Genomic DNA, 10,523 nt, shown 5'->3' with positions numbered 1-10,523 from the left:
GTCCTCCATTTAAAATGGACAAGGAGCATGGCAAGGTACGGGGAACTGGACGTGATGGTGATGGTGCATGCAGAGGCCGAGGCCGAGGTTTTCGGCAAGCTGAAATTGTGCCACAACAAACACCCACATCTTCTCGCTCGACCTTCCTGTCCCAATTCCTAGGGGATCACAGGACACCACTATTGAACCCAGAGCAGTGTCAAAAGGTTGTTGGTTGGATAGCGGATAATGCTTCCAGTCACTTTGCCACCACCACCACCACCACCACACTGTCTTCCACACGGTCAAGTCTCAGTAGCCGTGAGTCTGGACTGCATATTCCTCACCCTGATCCTCCTTCCTCCCACCATGCCGAGTGCCCGGAGACAACTGATCCCACAATTGAACACTCCTGAAGAGCTGTTCACTTTTCCATTTATAGATTCGGGCCTCTTGCCCGGTCCACTTGAAGCGGCGCAAGAGGAGATCTCATGTAGCGATGCCCAAATATTTGAGCAGCCACGGTCACACAAAGGTGACGGTGGAAAAGTGTCACAATTGCCAGAAAGTCAGGAGGAGGACCAGGGTGTGGAAGTGGAAGACGAGGTGGTGGACGATATAGTAACTGACCCAACCTAGCAGGAGGACATGCAGAGCGAGGACAGCAGCACACAGGGGGAGGGAGGGAGAGCACCCCAACAGGCAGGAAGAAGCAGTGTGGTGGTCGCAGACAGAAGGCAGGCAACCGTTCCCTGTAACACCAACAAGAAGAAAGTTGCCAGTACAACTGTTAAGTCTTCCCGAGTCTGGTTGTTTTTTAAAGACTTTGCCGATAACCCCAAAAAGGCCATTTGCACCACCTGTCAGGCCAGCATCAGCAGGGGTGGCAAAATGACTAGCCTGACCACCACCAGCATGATCAGGCACATGGCAGCAAAGCACCCGACTTTGCGGGCCGAACCTCAGGGTCCAGGAACAGTGTCTGCGGGTGGCACCATTGCTTCTTCCACTGTTGTGCATGCAAGCCAATCACCTGTCCATGGTGCATGCGAAGATGCCTCCTGACCTGCACCTGTCGTTGCACACTCTCAACTAGCAACATCAGCAACCACGTCCTTGTCCCAGTGTAGCGTTCAGTTGTCCATACCCCAGTCCTTGGAAAGCAAGCGCAAATACGCAGCCAAACCCCACAGGCCACACAACTAAATTTCCAAATTTCGTGACTGTTTGCGCTCGAAATGTTGCCTGTTGGGCTAGTGGAGACGGAAGCATTCCGCAACCTGATGGTGGCGGCCGTCCCTCGGTACTCAGTCCCCAGCCACCACTATTTCTCCCGGTGTACCGTCCCCACATTACACAAGCACGTGTCTCAAAACATTAGCAGTGCCCTCAACAACGCAGTTACCGGGAAAGTCCACCTAACCACGGACACGTGGACAAAATGCTTGTGGGCAGGGACGGTACATCTCGCTGACCGCACATTGGGTTAACATAGTGGAAGCCGGGATCCAGTCGGACCTTCGGACGGAACACGTCTTCCCGACGCCAAGGATTGCGGGCCCCAGGTGAATCAGAGTTGCCCTCACAGTCTACAGCTCCTACACCTCATCCTCCTCAGCCTCCTCCTCCTCTTCAGCCTCCATCTCCGAAATGACCACATCAGTCACAAGCTGGAAGCATTGCAGCACTGCCTCGGCCAAGCGGCAACAGGATGTGCTGAAGCTAATATGCTTAGGTGACAAACCTCACAATGCTGAAGAGTTGTGGACAGCTCTGAAAGAGCAGGCAGATCTGTGGCTCACACCGCTGAACCTACAGCCAGGCATGGTCGTGTGTGACAATGGCCGGAACCTGGTGGCGGCTCTGAGGCAAGGAGACGTCACACACATACCATGCCTGACCCATGTGCTTAACCTAGTGGCTCAGCGGTTTCTCAAATTCTACCCAGAGCTGCCGGATCTGCTTGTTAAAGTATGCCACCTGTGTGCCCATTTTAGAAAGTCACCTACAGCTTCCACCGCCCCTGCCGTGTTTAAGCAGCGTTCTCAGCTTACGGCACACAGACTGATGTGTGATGTCCCCATGTGTTGGAACTGTACACTGCAGATGTTGGGAAGGATTTGTGCACAGAAGATGGCAGTTATTGAGTACCAGCATCAACAAGGCCATCAGTATTGAGTTCAGACTCCACACATAAGACCTCAGGAGTGGACATGGATGTGAGACATATGTACCATCCTCCAAAACTTTGAGGACTCCACCAAGATGGTGAGCGGTGATAATGCCATAATTAGCGTCACCATCCCGCTTCTCTGTCTTCTGAAACTCTCTCTGCTCACAATCAAAGAGGATGCATTGCAGGCAGAGCACGATGAGATGGAGCAAGGAACCATACAAGGTGATTACACACAGCCCAGCCTCATCTCATCCCAATGTGGTTTGGGTGACAATGAGAAGAGGAGGAGGAGGAAGAACAGGAGCTAGTTTCATGCGCTATAGATGGTACTACCTGCACAACTGTCATACTGTCTGTTCAGTGTGGATGGCCTGAGGACACAGAGGAGAAGGAGGAGGAGAGCATGGTCAGTCGTCCTCTTAGTGAGGACACGGAAGTCTTGAGTGTTAGCAATCTCGCACGTATGGCTGAGTTTATGTTACGCTGCCTTTCCCATGACCCTCGCGTTCTCAAAATTTTGGGTGACACTTATTACTGGTTGGTGACACTTCTAGACCCATGCTACAAGGAGAACTTTCTATCTTTTATTCCTGAGGCGGACAGGTCTACAAAAATGGGGCTGTATCAGCCCTTGTTGCGGAACTATTAAAAAAATTCCCATCTGAAAACGCTGGCAGCAGAAGTCACAGTTCGTTGGACAACCAAGGAGTACAGACGAGAGAGACACAACTCCAATCCAGCAGAGGCAGGGGAACACTGTCAAAGTTCTGGGACAATTTTATCAGCCCCTCCCATCGCACAGGCCCTGAGGATTGGGGTACTCTCACAAGGAGTGCAAAGTTTGGGAAGATGCTGAGGGAGTACTTTGCCAACCGTACCAACGTCCTCCGTGACTCCTCTGTGCCTTATAATTATTGGGTATCCAAGTTGGACATGTGGAATCAACTGGCTCTCAACGACTTGGAGATCCTGGCCTTCCCTGCCACTAGTGTTCAATCAGAGCGGGTTTTTAGAGCCGCTGGTGGAATTATAGCTGATAAGCACATCCGCCTGCCAACTGAAAATGCTGACAGGCTGACTCTTATAAAAATGAACAAGGGCTGGATTAGTCCAACTTCTCAACACCACCAAATGATCGCAGAATAACATAAACTCAAATCCAGTGTCTTTTTTGGGAGGTGTATTCCCATGCACCTCTTCACACCCACACATGGGTATACGCATCCTGATTTTGGCTATTTGCTCTTGTCCTCCTCCTTCTCCTCATCCTCATCCTCCACCACCATATCACCAGGGTGACCGTGGTCCGTGATGCAACACCCACATAATTTTTGTAAAGGGTGTTTATTACAGATGAGCGAGCATGCTCGCCACTGCTCGGTACTCGTCCGAGCATCTCAGTACTCGAGATGCTGAGAGCTCGCTGAGTACTTGCGCGATGCTCGGGCGGGAGCGCGGGTCCCCGTCCTGCTTGTTTGTTGCTATTTAGAGCACCAATCATGCAGGGATTGTCTGCCACTTACTGTAATGTCACAGCCATGGTGGTTGTGGCATTACAGTGATTGCCCAAATCGATGGGAACAGTGCTCACAGTGAAACATGAAAAGCTGGCAATTCATCTGCGGCATACACCGGTACCCAACAATGTAGAATAGAAAGAATACAGCATCACACATAGATTAGATAGATAGAAACATGTCAGTCACATATATAATAAGAACAGTGACAGTGTTGGTTACTGTACTTGTTATTTAGTGTTAAAATAAAGGATTTATTTAAAAAAAATAATAGTGTTTTCATGCACCCGTCTCTTTAAAAAAGCCGGCCGGCAATTCATCAGCGGCATACATCGGTACCCGACAATTTAGAACAGAAAGAATAGATCATCACACATAGATTAGATAGATAGAAACATGTCAGTCACATATATAATAAGAACAGTGACAGTGTTGGTTACTGTACTTGTCATTTAGTGTTAAAATAAAGGATTTATTAAAAAAAAAATTGGCGTAGGGTTCCCCGTAATTTTAGTCTCTAACGGAGGATAAGCAGACGGCTGGGGCAGATGTTTGAAGCCTGGGAAGGGGGTAATACCCACGGAGCTTCCCAGGCTACTAATATCAGCCCCCAGCTGAATACTTAGGCTTTACCAGCTATTAAAATGGGGGACCCCCCCCGAAAAATGACGTGGGGTCCCCCCATATTTTAATACCTAGCAAAGGCTAGGCAGACAGCTGGGGGCTGATATTAATAGCCCAGGAAGGGTGCCATGAATATTGGCCCCCTCCCAGGCTAGAAACACCAGCCGTCAGCTGCCCCAGAAATGGCGCATCCATAGGATGCGCCAATTCTGGCACTTAGCCTCGCTCTTCCCATTGCCCTGTAGTGGTGGCAGTGGGGTAATAGGGTTGGGGTTGATGTAAGCTTATAATGCCAGCTGACATCAAGCCCAGGTTAGTAATGGAGAGGCGTCTATAAGACACCCCCATTACTAACCCCATAGTCAAAGTTAAAAAAAACACAAACACCCAGAATAAAGTCCTTTAATTGAAATAAACACACAATTCTTTAATGTTCTAAATTGAACCATACTTACCATCACGCCCATTCCAGCTGAAGCCAACGATCTCCTGCAATAAAAATAAAATAATAAACCAACCTCATCCTTACCTTTCCATGGTTCCCAGGACGGCTCCAGCTCTGCTACATTCACATGACAGGCTGGATCGCAGTCGAAAGCTGCCATCCAGCTTGCCATGCCTCAGACACTGAAAAGCGCAGGCATACTTGCGCTCTGCAGTGTCTCTGAAGGATGACAATCTGGAGGGCAGCGGTCAGCTGCGATCCAGCCTGTCATCTCAATGCCATCCCAGAGTGGGAGAATTCTCCTGCTGAAGCACTGAGTGTAGGAGAATTCTCCCATGTTGTCAGTGACGTGCATGAGGTGAGCTGAGTTCATTGGACATTAACTCGGCTCATCTGGATGCCGTCACAGCCAGACACTGAGGAGCGCAAGCATGCCTGCGCTTCTCAGTGTCTGTGGCATGGCAAGTTGGATGGCAGCTTTCGGCTGTGATCCAGCCTGTCATGTGAATGTACAGTCCTACAGGGGGTGCTTGTCCTATTGGCACTATGGAACCAGCCGTCATTGCCAGATCCCGCAGCCCACATAGGAGTCACCTAAACTGCAGGCACCATAGAGTCAGCTAACCCGACCGCAACACGACAGGACAACGCATTGGAGGCAAAGTGACGTTGACACTACCCGGAAACAGCTGGCGTGCTGGAACCAGGCTGGGCAGGAGGGAGTACCCGTGCCAAAGACACTGCTAGGAAACAGCTGGTGGTGCTGGAACCGATGGTAAATATTAAAACAGAGTGGAGCCAGAGGCGTAAATGGAGCAACTTTAAAATCTGTAGTAGTGTGAATGTGGACAGAGCAGGAGAATTTGCCGGACACACAGCTGGGGAACAGCTGACATTACTGAACCCCAATAACACTGGAGCAAGCGTTGACTGTGCAGACGGCACTTCTGAGCAGCAACTAGCGGTATTGGAGCCCGGGGTAAATACTAAAAACAGAGGAGCCAGAGGTGTAATTGGAGCAAGTTTTGAATCAGTAGTACAGTGGATGTGGACAAAGCAGGAGAATATGCCGGACACACAGCTGGGGAACAGCTGACGTTACTGAACCCCAATAACACTGGAGCAAGTGTTGATTGTGCAGACGGCACTTCTGAGCAGCAACTAGCGGTATTGGAGCCCAGGGTAAATACTAAAAACAGAGGAGCCAGAGGTGTAATTGGAGCAAGTTTTAAATCAGTAGTACAGTGGATGTGGACAAAGCAGGAGAATTTGCCGGACACACAGCTGGGGAACAGCTGACGTTACTGAACCCCAATAACACTGGAGCAAGCGTTGACTGTGCAGACTGCACTTCTGAGCAGCAACTAGCGGTATTGGAGCCCAGGGTAAATACTAAAAACAGAGGAGCCAGAGGTGTAATTGGAGCAAGTTTTAAATCAGTAGTACAGTGGATGTGGACAAAGCAGGAGAATTTGCCGGACACACAGCTGGGGAACAGCTGACGTTACTGAATCCCAATAACACTGGAGCAAGCGTTGACTGTGCAGACGGCACTTCTGAGCAGCAACTAGCGGTATTGGAGCCCAGGGTAAATACTAAAAACAGAGGAGCCAGAGGTGTAATTGGAGCAAGTTTTAAATCAGTAGTACAGTGGATGTGGACAAAGCAGGAGAATTTGCCGGACACACAGCTGGGGAACAGCTGACGTTACTGAACCCCAATAACACTGGAGCAAGCGTTGACTTTGCAGACGGCACTTCTGAGCAGCAACTAGCGGTATTGGAGCCCAGGGTAAATACTAAAAACAGAGGAACCAGAGGTGTAATTGGAGCAACTTTAAAATCTGTGGTAGTGAGAATGTGGACAGAGCAGGAGAAATTGCCGTCCGCACAGCAGGGGAACAGCTGACGTTACTGAACCCCAATAACACGGCAGCAAGTGTTGACTTTGCAGACGGCACTTCCGAGCGCCAACTGGCGGTGTTGGAGCTCAGGGATAATACTGAAAACAGAGGAGCCAGAGGTGTAATTGGAGCAACTTTAAAATCTGTAGTAGTGAGAATGTGGACAGAGCAGGAGAAATTGCCGTCTGCACAGCAGGGGAACAGCTGACGTTACTGAACCCCAATAACACGGCAGCAAGTGTTGACTGTGCAGACGGCACTTCCGAGCGCCAACTGGCTGTGTTGGAGCTCAGGGATAATACTGAAAACAGAGGAGCCAGAGGTGTAATTGGAGCAACTTTAAAATCTGTAGTAGTGAGAATGTGGACAGAGCAGGAGAAATTGCCGTCCGCACAGCAGGGGAACAGCTGACGTTACTGAACCCCAATAACACGGCAGCAAGTGTTGACTGTGCAGACGGCACTTCCGAGCGCCAACTGGCGGTGTTGGAGCTCAGGGATTACAGTTCAGGTGGTAGAAACATGAACACAACAGGAGACCTGGATACTGTTGCCAACCAATTATTTATTCTGGAAGAGGACTGGCAAATTCATGAGAGATCCAGGCCTTGTTCATTTTGAGTTAGTACACCACCTGCGGCACTAAAGACGCGTTCCGATAATACACTAGCAGCAGGGCAAGCTAGCACCTCCAATGCATACTGACTAAGCTCTGGCCATGTATCCAGCTTACAGACCCAAAACTTGAAGGGAGAAGAGCCGTCTGGGAGTACACTAAGAGGGCAAGACATGTAGTGTGTCACCATCTGACGGAAACGTTGCCTCCTGCTGACTCGAGCCGTCTGTGATGGTGTAGACATATGTGGCGGCGGGGACACAAAACTTTGCCACATTTCGGCCATACTGGTCTTGCCTTGTGCTGAGGCGCTGCTTCTGCTCCCTCTTTGTGCAGAGCTTCCTCCACTGCCTCGAAGCACTGAGCTGCTTTGTAAAGCACTAGCAGCACTGCTCTCGGTTGGAATGGAGAACATGATGGAATGCACCAGTGTGTCTTGGTACTCCCACATTTTACGCTCCCGGTTCAACGGTGTTATGAGGCTTTGTAAGTTGTCCCGGTAGCGAGGATCTAGGAGGGTGGACACCCAATAATCAGCAGTGTTGAGAATGTGGGCGATGCGGCGGTCATTTCTCAGGCACTGCAGCATGAAATCAACCATGTGCTGCAGACTGCCAACTGGCCAAGAAACACTGTCCCCTGCTTGAGGTGTGATCTCTGCCTGCTCTGCATCACCCCACACTCGCTCTAGATACTGACTACTAGAGCATTGTGTACCTCCCTCCTCTGGACAGATGTCTTCCTCATCCATTGACTCCTCCTCATCCTCCTCACAAAGTGTCCCCTGCCTAGGCCTTTGTGAGGAACCACGTTGCGCAGACTGTAGAGAAGCAGATGGCATTTGTGACTCCTCATCCTCCACCTCTTCCAAAACCTCGTCCCTTAGTGCTTGCAGTGTTTTTTCAAGCAGGCAGATAAGGGGGATAGTCATGCTGACTAGTGCATCATCTGCACTCGCCATCCGCGTGGAATAATCAAAGGCACGCAAAACGTGGCAAATGTCCTTCATAGAGGCCCACTCAGTGGTGGTGAAGTGTGAACGGCGCGCACTGCGACTTGTTTGCACCTGCTGCAGCTGGTACTCCATTACTGCTGCCTGCTGCTCACACAACCTCTCCAACATATGTAACGTTGAATTCCACCTGGTGGGTAGGTCACATATGATGCGATGTTCCGGAAGACGTAATCGGCGCTGCAGAGCTGCAAGGCGTGATCTTGCGTTGCTGGAATGCCGCAAGTGAGCGCACTCTATGCGGACCTTGTGAAGCAGTGCATCAAGATCCGGATAGTCTCTCAAAAAACTCTGCACGACCAAGTTGAGCACATGTGCCAGACATGGGATGTGAGTGAGGTTGCCTAGGCCCAGAGCTGCCACCAGATTTCAGCCATTGTCACACACTACCATGCCTGGCTGGAGATTCGCTGGCACAAACCACACGTCGCTCTGCTGCTTGATGGCATTCCAGAGCTCCTGCGCTGTGTGGCTTCGATTCCCCAAATAAATTAATTTTAATACGGCCTGTTGACGTTTGGCCACGGCTGTGCTCATATTGGTCATCATAACAGGTAACCGTTCATGGGTCGATGTGGAGGTAGACCGTGACGGCTCCTGCAGCGCTGATTCAGAGGAACTGGAGTATGAGGAGGTGTCAATGTGTACAGACTGGATTCCTGCAATCCTTGGAGTTGGCAGAACACGTACAGCGCCACTCTCAAGATCTGTACCCGGCTCCACAACATTTACCCAATGGGCAGTGAGGGAAAGGTATCGTCCTTGTCCATGCTTACTGGTCCACACATCGGTGGTCAGGTGGACCTTGCTACTGACGGCGTTTTGTAGCGCATGTTTAATTTTTCCCTCCACATGATGTTGCAGGGCAGGGACGGCTTGCCTGCTGAAATAAAAGCGGCTGGGCACGTTGTATTGTGGGACTGCCAATGCCATAAAGTTACGGAATGTGTCAGTCTCCACCAGCCTGAATGATAGCATTTCAAGGACCAGTAGTTTAGCAATGCCAGCATTCAGAGCCTGTGCTCGGGGGTTGTTTGCCGAGTATGGGCGCCTTTTCTCCCATGCCTGTGCTAACGATGGCTGTAGACTGGCCTGGGAGTGTGAGGATGACTGGGAAAGTGGTTCTGTGGGTGGAATTACACTGTGTCTCTGTACAACAGTGCCAGAGATTCTTCCATGGCGATCCTGTGAGGAAGTTTTGGAATTTGGAAGAGCCATGCTCCTAATGGGTGCCGAAGTGGAGGCTACAGGCAACCAAGTCTGCCCCCTCCCTCTCCCTCCTTTTTGGGCTGTTCGGGGAATCTCTTCCTCAGAGCTGCTCCCACCACCTTCCTGTCCCTCACGCCATGATGGATCAAGGACCTCATCATCTACACCACCCTCTTCAAACAACTGCTTCTCCTGGGTAGTCTCGACAGCACAGTACTCACCAGAAAGTGTCACCTGAGTCTCATCATCAGATGCGTACTGAGGTGTGCTGCTGACCATAGGCACTGGCCCACCCGCCTCTTCAGATTCAGAGAGACAAAACGGTTGCGCATCACTGCATACTACCTCTTCTTCAAATTCTCGAATTCTGCTTGGCTGGCCCCCTCTTTCCAAGCCAAGAGATTCAGAGAACAGAAGTAGAGATGGCTCCTGTCCAGGGCTCTCTGACTGCCTGGGCAATTTGGCAGGTGGTGAAGAGACAGATGGGTGCTCTTCAGTGCTCAGGACCTGAGAGGATCTGGAACTAATTGAAGTCGATGCGTTAGCTGCCATCCATCCGACAACGGCTTCAATTTGGTCCTCCCGCAGCAGTGGGGTACGGCTAGCTCCTACAAAGCTGCGCATAAAGGACTGTTCCCTGGTAAAACTGGGGGATGCTGAGTCACTGGTGCCCTCAGCAGGCACAGAATCCCCACGTCCTCTCCCTGCAGGCACAGAATCCTCACGTCCTCTCCCTGCAGAAACTCCACGCCCACGCCCACGCCCACGACCACATGCCTTACTCCCTGCCTTCTTCATCTTGGTAGACTGATAAAGATAGGCAGAAAAATACTAAGGGCTTAGTGTGCTTATTCCTGAACAGCTGCTAACAGGTATAAGAAACACTAATTTTATAAAGTGTGGACTAGACTTTAATGTGAGCTAATGTGGCCTACACAACTGTAAAGTGGAGTGTTTGGTGAACTTTATTTAGGTTTTTTTTGTCACGAAAAGACACTGGATGTGCCTAAAGATGTAATACCGATAGTATCACAAACTTTTTG

This window comes from Phyllobates terribilis, unplaced genomic scaffold (assembly GCF_046119375.1).
Source record: "Phyllobates terribilis strain yellow unplaced genomic scaffold, ASM4611937v1 Scaffold_3__8_contigs__length_932513732, whole genome shotgun sequence".
Lineage (NCBI taxonomy): Eukaryota > Metazoa > Chordata > Amphibia > Anura > Dendrobatidae > Phyllobates > Phyllobates terribilis.
This window is presented reverse-complemented; position numbering follows the sequence as displayed.